The sequence below is a fragment of the Trachemys scripta genome, chromosome 8 (genome assembly GCF_013100865.1).
Source record: "Trachemys scripta elegans isolate TJP31775 chromosome 8, CAS_Tse_1.0, whole genome shotgun sequence".
In the NCBI taxonomy this organism is placed as follows: Eukaryota; Metazoa; Chordata; order Testudines; family Emydidae; genus Trachemys; species Trachemys scripta.
In genome coordinates this window covers 57,832,298-57,845,457 of record NC_048305.1, presented here as the reverse complement: position 1 = coordinate 57,845,457, position 13,160 = coordinate 57,832,298, and positions in this window count along the sequence as shown.

Below are 13,160 nucleotides of genomic sequence, written 5' to 3'. Positions count from 1 at the left end.
GCGTCTGGGCTGCTGCCCAGCTGGTGCTATCCCGCGGCGGCCCCGGGGCGGAGGCATCGGCCGCCCAGCCCCGTTCGTTCCCCTGCGGGACGGGGGGGCTGGGGCCGATGCCTCCGCCCCGGGGCCGCCGCGGGATAGCACCAGCTGGGCAGCAGCCCAGACGCCGGCCAGGGGCTGGGCGCAGCGTACGCGCTGCTAGTTCCCTGCAGCAGGCCCCGGCTCGGGGGGTTCGGGGGCGCCGCAGCCACGGAGCGCCATGGCCGCTTCCTCCCCCCGCGGCAGTGGGAGCTGCAGCAGCGGCTGCTCCCGAGTCCCGCTGGCTGGGGGGACAACAACAGCCGCCGCCTGGCCCCGCGGGCCGCCCCCCTCCTCTCCCAACCACCCGACTGAGTCCTGCTCGCGGCCAGGCCGGACTGTTACTCACCCCGGCCCCGCGCTTCCCCTGAGTCTCCCGGGCCTCCCTCCAGCGCTTGCCATCTAAGGTAATGCTTGAGTTGGGAGAGACTGGGGTTCTTAGACTTTTTCTGCCCCAAGAACCAGTTATTAACCTTTTTTTGCAACACTGGACAGTTTTTTGGTCTTTCACCTAAAGTTTTTGTTTTTTGTTTGAAAAGTTGAAATTGTCTTTGGAAAATTTCACAAAATGACACTTCTCTGATTTCAGCAAAATTTTCCATAAGAAAAAGAAAGAAAACATTTTTTGACTACGAGGAAAGGTGGTTTCTTAGGTAGCCAGGGCTCAAACCACATAATCAGGCAAAACTACAGCTGGCTAGAAAATTTTCCATCAAAATTAACTTTAAAAGAAAATCCACAAAGATTTCAAGAAAGATGTTTTCAAACCAGTTCCTTTGATCAAAACCCAAACGTTAATGAACCTAAACCCAAAACTTGGAAAAATTGGAAAGAGTCCACCGGAGGGCAACAAAAATTATTAGGGGGCTGGAGCACATGACTTATGAGGAGAGGCTGAGGGAACTGGGATTGTTTAGTCTGCAGAAGAGAAGAATGAGGGGGGATTTGATAGCTGCTTTCAACTATCTGAAAGGGGGTTCCAAAGAGGATGGATCTAGACTGTTCTCAGTGGTAGCAGATGACAGAACAAGGAGTAATGGTCTCAAGGGAGGTTTAGGTTGGATATTAGGAAAAACTTTTTCACTAGGAGGGTGGTGAAGCACTGGAATGGGTTACCTAGGGAGGTGATGGAATCTCCTTCCTTAGAGGTTTTTAAGGTCAGGCTTGACAAAGCCCTGGCTGGGACGATTTAGTTGGGAATTGGTCCTGCTTTGAGTGACCAATGGACTAGATGACCTTCCGAGGTCCCTTCTAACCCTGATATTCTATGATTCTATGAAACCCAGAAATGAACCAGAAGCCAGTACTGATCAGTGCCTTTGGCACTTCAGTGCCTCCACTTGTTCTTCTATACTGTGATTAGCAACAGCTTACATGCTGGAATAATGGCTCAGGTAAATGATGGTACCATAATCCGCCCTTTTAAAAGAAAAGGAATCAAATGTTCAAGGACAAAGCTCTGTTTTCAGATTAACAGGATACAGCTCTCCTTACATATTTTGCTCTTTACGCACAAATACTGTTAACATGAAAGTAAAATCTGTACATCCAAGGAAAGCAAAATGTCAGAGTAAGTAGAATTTTGCCACTAAATCTCGTATCCAACATTAGTGTGAAGGCAGCCTATTTATTTAATGTACTCAAAAACTGAAGGTTTATTAACATTTTAAAAGGTGGTCAGGTGATGTTGTCATTGTTAGCATTATATAAATAAAACATTCACGTGAACAAGAAAGAAGGCTCCTATGTCACAATAGTGCATCATAACTGAGGGAAAACTGATGTCTGATCATATGTTAATAACTAGGCAGCAGTGTTCTGCCATTTGGAATAGAGTTACACTATTCATGCTCTAAATAGGTACCTCAGTTTGCTGTTGCAATGGATTAACTCTCATCTATACCTACCAAAAATTCATGTATAAAACTTTCTCAGGATTCCTTCCAGACAATGGCAGAAAAAGCATGGCATGCTTTTAGAACACCTTACTTGACTTTACTTCCTTTAACTGCTATCATAAAGGAACACTTTTTCATCTCTAAAATGATTTAAAATGGGTGACCAGAAGTGGAAGAACACACAAATCTTTCAAACTGACAAATCTGTATTAAAACCACCACTGTTGAAAACCATTGATCAACAGGTTCTTTCTTTCATCCCAGCCACTATCAGCTTGAGAAGGTTTCCTTAGACTGAGTCATTTTCTCATGCTTCATATTAAATTGCAATGAGACAAAGATTCCTAATGTGTACGGTAATGTTTGTATGGTGTCTTGCTTAGCCCCAGGGATGCCCTTGAAAAAAGGATTTATATATATAATAAAAAAAAATCTCAACAGCCCAGCAGGTATGTCCTGCTGAGATAAGAAGTCATCAATAAATGGTGTCTAATCTATACACTGTATGTATATTATATGACATATGCATGGAACATACACATTGGTCTAATTCTGCCCTTTTGTTCAATCCCAGGCTAAATACATTTTAACTTCTTTAGCCGTAAAACACAGTCACAGTTCTAGCACAGTAACACATTATTCAAAGGATTGAATGTACATTTCCGGCCTTTAGAAATATAGGCTATTCTATCAGGCACGTCAGTTCACAGTAGAAAGTTACTAAACATTTTAATTCTACTTATTTTCTTGGTACTGTGTGGCCCAGATTGTCAAAGAAGCTAAGAGACACATTGTAAAATACTCAGAAACTACTACTGGAGACATTGTCAGCAGATCTCAGCATTCAGAAGGTCCCATTATGACATTTGTAGGCAGGATTTTCAAAAGCACTTAGCACCAATATGATGAGCAATTTTGAAAGCCTGTGCACCTAATTTGGTGCCTGAACAGCTGACGTCTTGGAAAATCTGACCCTCGTTTTGGGTGCTGAGCACTTTTAAAAATCTGCCATGTATGTTTAAGAAAACGGGTATTTCAGAGTTATGTTAATATATCCATTCCCGTTGTGTGCAAAGCTTTGAATATGCTAAATTGATTTGAAATAATGGAATTTAAAGGATTTTTTTAGTTCCAATGTGGCTTATTTTATTATATCTGAATCCAGTCAGGAAAAAAAGAGAGCATGTTGTAACTGAGCTTTGGAATCAGGCTCAATGATTTGAGACTCTAATTTTTTTTTAAAAGGCAACATGTTTCACTTCACTGCTGCAGAGAGCTCTTGCCCCCTTCGTGGGTGTTATTTCCATTATGGGAAACCCTAGTTACCATTTATACTATCCCTTCAAGGAAACAAATCAATAAATGCCCACTTCTTAAAAAGGGAAGTGAGAGTTGTGGCTGAGCAAGAAAGTTATTAGGAGGTTTCAGATTATTTAACAATAATTCTTTTAGACATTCTTATTTCTGTTGTTCAAGATGAGAAAACACAGATTTACAATAGCTCGTCATAATAGTTCAGCCTAACGGGAAGAGAGCAATACAAGCTGACTATACAGTAGATGACCTTATGATTTGGGAGAGCTCTACTGGAATTCAGAGAAAATATATTGCTTTGAATAGAATTCCTCAAAGCCATATATTCCTTTATTTTGTTAAAGAAAATAAAAAGCAACAAGAAAAATATGTACTTACCATAGCTGCATTTCTTCTTAAATACAATAAAACAATGAATATATTGAAACCTGAATTGGATTTTACCAAAAGCAGGAAAAACACTAAGTGGGAAGCAGCATGGCAGATATGCAAATCAACCCTATATTTAAATATTATTACAATGTAATTAATTGTAAGAAAATATCTGGGCAAGAGCAAAGGTTGTCGCCATAGAAAACATTTTGCACTTTTAAGTATCTTCCTTGTAAATTTAGTTTTTCTTCACTGAACAGAAGAAATCAGAGCTATAAAAAGCTAATTTAGCACTACAATAAAATAAACTGCAACACATTTATTCCATACCATATTTACTGTATGAATGTTTCTGCTCAGCTGGGTAGTTAAAAAGTTATCATATTATTAGTCACGAAGTGGAACTTTAGAAGGCAAAAGGTAAACCTGTCATTTGAAGGACCCTGCCAAACTCAGGGTCCATTCTGGTCAATTTCATGGCCACAGGATTTGAAAATTAGTCAATTTCACAATTTCAGCAGCCCCAGAGCCAGAGCTTCCTGGAGCAGAAGGAGGTACTTGGAGGTGGGTCTGATCTCCCCCTGAGAGCAGCCCCACAGAGGAAGGCCAAGTCCTGTCCCTCTTCAGCCCAGCCAGGATTAGCACCTCAGCTGGGGTGCTCCCAGAAGCATAGGGGAGGATTGGCTATCATAGGGAAGGGCTTATTTCATGGTCTGTGACACGTTTTTCATGGCAGTGAAATTGGTAGGGCCCTAGTCATTTGCCAACAGATCTGCATTTAACTGGAAATCAGACATTGGGAGTGTTCAACATCTCAAAGGATTGGGTCTGCAGTAATTACAACAAATACCAGGCTGTTGTGACAGACACAAACACAATCAAGCTGAATACTTGTTAAGTTTCAGTTAAGTTAAGATTTTCAGTTCTAATTTACTCCAGTTGTTTAGGCATTACACAATTCTGAGAACAATGTGTGGAATCTGAACCTCTCTGAATTCAGTGAGAATTTTGCCATTTTCTTCAATGGGGGCATGATTCCATTCAGATATATAGACAAAAAGATGTGTAACAGAGATATAGGCCAAGACCTATATTGGGTTTTACTGAGGTGTAAAATTCAGGAAGGGAAAATACTTGTGGGATCCATATGTTTACACAATCCTGACTGCGTAGCTAGGACAGTCATTGGCATAAATTACATCAGCCTGAAGGTCGGTCTAGGCATGTGTTGTTACCCAGGGTTTTCAGAACCCAAGCAGAGGTAACTTAATGGTTTCACTCCAGCTGGTGTCAGGAATAAATCGATAGAAATGGAACTCTTCCAACTGATAAAAAAACTGATACAAATAAGCATGCTCTTATCTAAAACTACTATTCGATTTAAGCACACACTGACATAAGCAATAGGTTTAGAACATCCCAAATAATTACCTAAAATCTTAGATGGTATCGAGTAATTAGCAGCAGGTCAGTGATGGCTGGTCACTTCCCTGAAGGGGTGTATGGTGTCAGGAAAATGTCTCTCCGAACTGCTCTATTATCTAGTCTTTCTATAACTATTTTTTACAAAGTACATAGCTCATAGTGACCCTTACTGGGTCATCACTTCTCCTAAATTCAATAAAGGACTTATCAATAAAACATTCTTAATAATCTTAGCCACAATAAGCTTCTGTATCAAATTCAAGGTTTCCATCCACTTATTTTCTTTCAGTTTCTTAATTTGTTGACTCTCTTCTCCATTCCTCCCATTCTGATCAGCAGGCACTACAGGCCTGCAGCTAATATTTCAGCTTGCCTCAAAAAAGCTCTGTTTGTCCAAATTAACCCTTAACTATGTGATGTTCGATTTCATTAATTCATGGAGGCTGAATTAGACAAAATGGCTGCAATTAGCTTTATGAAATTCAGGGGTAACACCTCTCAAATCTGGGGTAACAGTGTGTCATCGGTGCATACATTCATCTGGAGTCTGGTAAGCCACGTTGTCTGAGGGCTTGTCTGGTGAAGACGTGTTATGTTGATGGGAGAGCGCTCTCCGGTCAACGTAATTACTCCATCTCAACACAAGTCGGAAGCTATATCCCTGGGAGAGCATCTTCCGCCAACATAAAGCGCTGTCTATATCGTGCTAAATCGATGTAACGTACATCAGTCAGCAGGCAGCTTTTTCACACCCCCAAGGGATGTAAGTTACATCAACTTTAAGATGAAGCTTGATAAGTTTATGGAGGGGATGGTTTGATGGGATAAAGTGATTTTAGTCAATAGGTCAATAACGTGCCATAGCTGGTAATTAGCAACAATGGTCAATGATGGGATATTAAAAGTTACTACAGAGAACTTTTTCCAGAGGGTCTGGCTGGAGAATCTTGCCCGCATGCTCGGGGTTCAGCTGATCGCCATATTTGGGGTTGGGAAGGAATTTTCCTCCAGGGTAGATTGGCAGAGGCCCTGGAGGTTTTTCGCCTTCCTCCGCAGCATGGGGTAGGGGTCACTTGCTGGAGGATTCTCAGCGATTTGAAGTCTTTAAATCTTGATTTAGGGACTTCAACAGCTGAGTCAAGGGAGAGAATTCTTCCGGGTGTGGGTGGGTCAGCTTTCGTGGCCCGCATCATGCGGGAGGTCAGACTAGATTATCATAATGGTCCCTTCTGATCTTAGAGTCTATGAGATGTAAGCAGTAGCATAGACAAGTCCTCAGCCTCTTTTGGGGGTATTGTATAATTTTTCAGCCAGGGACACTACTAACAGTCACCAGCTCTCACCCTCAATTATTGACTTCTCAATTCTCCATTTCAGTTTCCTGAGCCTTCAGAGAAAGCTTTTCATTCTCTCATGTTAGTGTCTAAACTGACAGTTCTTTATAGAATCACAGAACTGGAAGGGACCTTGAGAGGTCATCTAGTCTAGTCCCCTGAACTCAAGGCAGGACTAAGTATTATCTAGACCATCCCTAACAAGTGTTTGTCTAACTTGCTCTTAAAAATCCCCAATGATGGAGATTCCACAACATCCCTAGGCAATTTATTCCAGTGCTTAACTACCCTGACAGTTAGGAAGTTTTTCCTAATGTCCAACCTAAACCGCCTTTTGCTTCTTATCCTATCCTGAGAGGTTAAGAACGATATTTTTTCTTCCTCCTCCTTGTAACAATCGTTTATGTGCTTGAAAATGTTACCATGTCCCCTCTCAGTCTTCTCTTCTCCAGACTAAACAAACCCAATTTTGTCAATCTTCCCTCATAGGTCATGTTTTCTAGAGCTTTAATTATTTGTGTTGCTCTTCTCTGGACTTTCTCCAATTTGTCCACATCTTTCCTGAAATATGGTATCCAGAACTGGACACAATACTCCAGTTGAGGCCTAATCAGTGTGGAGTAGAGCGGAAGAATTACTTCTTGTGTCTTGCTTACAATACTCCTGCTAATACATCTCAGAATGATGTTTGCTTTTTTTGCAACAGCGTTACACTGTTGACTCAGATTTATCTCGTGATCCACTATGACCCCCAGATCCCTTTCTGCAGTACTCCTTCCTGGGCAGTCATTTCCCATTGTGTATGTATGCAACTGATTGTTCCTTCCTAAGTGGAGTACTTTGCATTTGTCCTTATTGAATTTCATCGTATTTACATCAGATCATTTCTCCAGTTTGTCCAGCTCAGTTTGGATTTTAATCTTATCTTCCAAAGCACTTGCAACCCCTCCCAGCTTGGTATGGTCAACAAACTTTATAAGTTTACTCTGTATGCCATTATCTAAATCATTGATGAAGATATTGAAGAAAACCAGACCCAGAACCGATCCCTGCGGGACCCCACTCATTATGCCTTCCAGAATGACTGTGAACCACTGATAACTACTCTCTGGGAATGATTTTCCAACCAGTTATGCACCCACCTTATAGTAGCTCCATCTAGGTTGTATTTCCCTAGTTTGTTTATGAGAAGGTCACACGAGACACTATCAAAAGCCTTACTAAAGTCAAGATATACCACATCTACCACTTCCCCTCATCCACAAGGCTTGTTACCTTATGTCTTATGTCTCTTAACTGTAGCTTACTTCTTTACAGAAAGCAGAGTCTCATTTTCCTTTTGTTGCTTCAGTCTTTACATCGCTGTCATTCACATATACAAAAATAAAATATAAAATGCCAAGAATGTTATTGGTAATGCTGCTGCTACCCAAAGCTCTGTACACTCAAGTTATTTCCATGAAGACTGAATTAAGGCAGTCAAAGTTAGGAAAGTAAAGATTTCTCACCCTTCTTTTACAGTGCTCTTGCAAGGCAATATTTCTGTATGCTAATATCTTAGTGCTACAACTGATACAATTCATGTAAAATAAATACTAGTAGAAAATACTACAGACTGGGTGGTAGTGGCCTTGTGTCTCACACTTTGAGATGATTAATAGTGATTTTGTTGTTGATATGTCTTCTAAGAAGGGTCTTTTAAAGCACTCAGTAAACAACTTGGTATTAATGCATTTAATTGCTGGTGTGGTTCCTACAATTGTGGGCCAGATTCTCTGCTGTGCTAGTGCTCCATTTAGTGCTGGAGAAGAGAGAGACAGGGAATCAGGGGAATCGTTCCAGACACACACCCCAATTCCCAGGGACAGCTCCAACCCCACTGCAACTTAGAGCTGCTGACAGGAAGCTCCAAATTCTGCCACTGATAGAGGCCTGGTCTACACTATACAGTTAGGTCGATGTAAGGCAGATTATGTCACCCTAATTATGTTAGTGTCTACACTACAGCCTTGTTCCACTTATGTAAGTACTACTACACCTACATAATAACTCCACCTCCACAAGAAGCAAAGGGCTTATGTCAGTGTAGTTACAGTGACATAGTGTCTGCGTAAACACTGTTAATTACATTGGCTGTTAGCTCTCTTGTTAATTTCACAGCTCCAGTGGGGAGCCATGAAATTGACAAACTGGGCAGCTAGAGCCCAGCTTCCCCCCACTTCTTGGGAGAACTGGGTGGCTGGACCTCACTGGGAGCCGGGGTGAGAAACCCAGGGCCGCTGGACCCCACACCCAGCAGGAAACAGGGAGGTGAGAAGCCCTATATGGCTTCCCCCACTACCAGCCTGCCAGGAGCCCAAGAGCCTGTGGGGCAGCCAGGAGTTGCCAGCAGAGCTGGGAGATCGAGCTCTCAGCTCTCCACACTGCCCCTTTTAGGTCAGAGGAAGCAAGGAGGATGGTGTGGACATGAACCACTGCAATAATTACTGCAGTGGCTGTAAATTGACCTAATATAGTTCTTAGTGTAGACATACCCATGAAGTTCTTATACTGGTGAGCTAGAATGGAGCACCACCATATCCTTTCCCCTCAGCCAACACACTGTCTAAAGAGATGTAGGCCTGCAGCTGGACCACGTACACCCAACAAGGGAATTCTCTGCTTGGCATTTGTAGTCAGATTATGGCCTCCTTGTTCTATCTGTCCCAGCATAATCTGCAATTACAATCTTGTTACTATCAACGAAGCTTAGACTAACAGCAGCGAGCCAAATCCTCAGCTGCTGGAAATCAGCCAAGATCCATGGACTTCACTGGAGATGCCAATCTATGCCAGCTAGGTGCTTGTCCCAGAGAGGAGAGTGTGTGTCTCCTATAAAATAAATCATTATTTCCAGTGAGAAGGGACAACTGACTAAATGCCATCATTCGGCTACTTCACATTGTTCTGTCAGGAGGGATGGCAGAGACAGTATCAACATTTAAAAACTGGGTTTTCACAAGAGTTCCTATTACTTGTTATCTCCCTACTTCTTTTGAGGGAGAAGTACTTCAGAGAGCCTGCTGTCTTCCTATAGATCCAGGAGGATCAGGTTTCTTAGTGTCTAGGTTTCTTCTCTTAGGCATGATTTTTCACACACTTTGTAATAAATGTAAAAACAAAACAGGAGAGGGAACTGGATGGCTCAGGAGGCTTGATAATGAGCTATGAAGGCTTTTGACTCCAAGGTCATTGGTTCAAATGCAGTATAAACCAGTTGTGCTAAAAGCCACTGATATCTAGTGATCTGTGTTGTGTATGTCAATCCAATACCATAGGTCTACATCATCACAGCAAGCAGGACCATGGCAGAGAGACTGCAATAGTCTCAGCAGGTCAGGTGAGGAGTACATGATCAGGGTGAAACAAAGGAAGTTTGCACTCCAGCTCTGGTGGTAAATATGACTTCAGCCTCCAGCATTAGGAGAAAACATTTCATGACAGCTGAAGTCACTCAGAAATAAAGGAAGAGAAAAATAAAGGCAGGAAAGTGGATCATCTTCCTACATGTTGTTTTGATCAAGCTCTGGTGATGCTTCCAGAAGTGCTAGTTGAGTGTTCTGAGTGGGTGAGCAGCCTGTTAGCAGAGACATGGTGGAAGCACTTTCATTAACGCGTTTAATAGCTATTACAAAATAATATAAGTTGCAGGGGGCTGAGAAGATGGTGAAAGAAAACCAGATAGAGGGAAAAAAATAGAAGACTGAGTCTGATTCCACTGTTGATTAAAATTGCCCTTTGTTGTATTTTTCTTATAAAATCTTGTTACCGCATTAGTCCATACACTCTGATACAGCTCAGCTTTAAAATACAGCATCTTTACAAAAAAAATGTAATGGGATTATGTGACCAAGTAACACTCACATGCATTATTCACATAGGGCTAAGGTTTTGTCTAGCCCTTACATGGATGCGTTGGGATCAGTGGGGACACCTTCCCCTCTCCCTTCACAGCTTACATAAAAAAGGCAGACCTGCACTCCCTTCAACCAGGGGAGTGCAGACACCACTCTCTAGTAACTCCACTGGGGGCACACTGAGAAGAGGCAAGGAGCAGGCAGAACCATGGCTCCATCCAGACTACATATTTGCCAGAAGAGGGGAGGGGAGTATACTGCAGGCGTGAGACCTGTTGTTTTCAGTTTTTACTTCCCTGCAAAATTCCTGGGTTTTGCAAAAGCAAGTATTTGGTTTTTATCGATTTTAACACAAATTCTGCAAGTCCTGGAACTTGCCGGATCCAATTCCCCACCCCTCGCAATCTCTTGCCGGACAGCACAGTACTGTGGATGCAGAGGTGGATAACTACCGGCTGGTGGCTGCTGCTGTGTTTTGGGGGAGAGAGACATGCAGGGAGCTGGGTCCCAAAAACTGAGAGGGGCTTCCTGCCTGTCTCACTCCTCTATCACCCAGCTGCGTGCCCATCTCATCTAACTCTCACTCCCCGCATGAAGGAGTGAGATGGGCAGGGAGCCAGGTGGTAGTCTGAGTCTGCTGGACAGAGCACATGACTGACCCCAACCTTTCAGTGTGGCCCAGTCTGCTTCCCCTGGTCTCTGAGGGAGCAAGATGTGGAAAGAGCTAGGTCCCAGTAGCTGAGACAGCCCAACTGCTGCAGCAACAGGCCCACAGGGAGCAGAAGGCTGACCTCACACCCCACACCCCGGCTGCCTCCCAGGAGAACCATGCACCCTGGGCCTTATGCATACCTTAGAAGGGTATGACAGTGTGTTTAAGTTCCTCTGTGTTCTTGGGAACTCTGGGAGGCATTCTGGCTCTAGTGAAGAGTACTTCCAGTGCTTCCACGGGATTGAGGCAGAACAATCCCCAATGCGGGTCTTTCTAAAAGGGATGATTTAGCTCAGACAAAAGTCATAGGCTTGATGCAGAAATTACTGGGTGACATTCTCTGGCTTGGGTTGTGCAGCAGGTCAGACTAGCTGGTCATAATGATCCCTCAAATGACCATTGCAACTAAAATGGTGGGGGGGATCCAGAGATGTTATACCCTGCACTATCCCTTTTTGTATCCAGGTAGAGGACCATTTCTGGGTGTACTACCTCCTGCCTTGGTAAAATACCCCAAAACCCGTATCTCTCAAAGATCCAAGTGGATTTTAAAATCAGCCTCAAGTATCCATTCCTTCCGTCACAATGATACTCCATTAAAATGGCTCAGAAACTGGTTCCACACCCTCAAATGATCCTTCCTCTCCAGTAACTTTTATAAAATGGGAATGCCTGTGGTGTGGCCTCTGCAAGCTGGTCTCAGAATGCTCACACACAGTCTACCACATGGCAGGCAAGGTTAAGATGCCCTATAATAGATTGCAGCTCATGGACTGTGATTTTCCTGGCTGCTCTACCCCGACCCCAATCAAGCCCAGTATCTGCTGAAGATTATCCTGAGGGAATTGCAATATACCCACCAGTGCATCTAGTTCAATCCCTTAGTAGGTCAGCATAGTGGAAGGCCCCTCTGTTTTTTCCTCTGTTAGGGGTACCCCAAAGTTTTTAGCCAGGGCCTGAAAAGTGTCTGTCAGATTAACACACTTGTCTGAATGCACCCTGCACATTGAACAAAATGTCACCCAAGTAATGCACTACCTGCCGTAAACCAGCTTCCCACATCACTGCCCTATGTATCTCTGTACTAAATGTCTCAAATGCTGAACAAGATATTGTCCATCCCAGGGGCATAGCTTTGGCAAAATAAAATTGTCCTTCAAAAAGAGACACCCATAAGGTTAAAATCAGAAGGATGCACTGGCAGCAATCAAAAAACAGATTTGACATCACACTTGGCCATCACCTCCCCGTGCCACACGACCCAACCATGTGCACAGCCTCATAAATGGAGGAAAAGTGCATGGAATACAAGGTTGGGTCTATTCCACCATTAACTGAGCTATCCTGTGGTATGACAGGTGATGAATTAAGCGGTAATCACCAAGCACTTTCTTAGGGACCAACCCCCCAGAGAAGAAACCCACAAGTCCTGTATAGGTAGATGATTGAGTGGCCCTGCTATCTTTTTCTCCATTAATTCTTGTAGAAGCTTAAAAAAAAAAAAAAACACAATATGGCTCATTTCCACTAAGGACTTCACATTTTGGACCTAACATGACTTCTTTCACCTGTAAAGGGGTGAAACCACTTTACTCGCCAGTAAACTATCCTGCAAATATGCCCTATCTTGTTAGTATAATCCCAAAGTAGCACCCTTAACACTTCCATCTTAACCAGAGATGGTGCTCTTGTCCAGTCCCCCCTCCCCATTTTCAGCTTGCCCTCCACCCCTTCCTGTGCCTTGGGTCTCATACTTTGCTCCAGCCCCCATTGGTCTGTGGCAGCACCTGACCTATCTGCCATTTTGTTTTCCTGTGGTCCCCACTGCTGCCTTCCCCAACTGCTGTGGCAATTGCAGGCTCCTTGCTCCCCAAAAAGCACATTTTCAAGCACACTTACATTTCCAGATGCTACAAAACCAACCACTTTCATTAGATGCCCAGCAAATTTTGTTGTGAGCCTCAGGAGGGCTTGCTGCAAAATGAAGAGGCCACTATCAGTGTAGAAACCAGGCCCCCGTGTATGATGTGGAATTTCCCACTGGATTCCAGTTTGTGTTGCTGCCCTCAATCTAAAACTCTTTGCCATAGTTAAACCAAGCCAGGCTCTGAAATGTATTACATGCCCGCTGGAT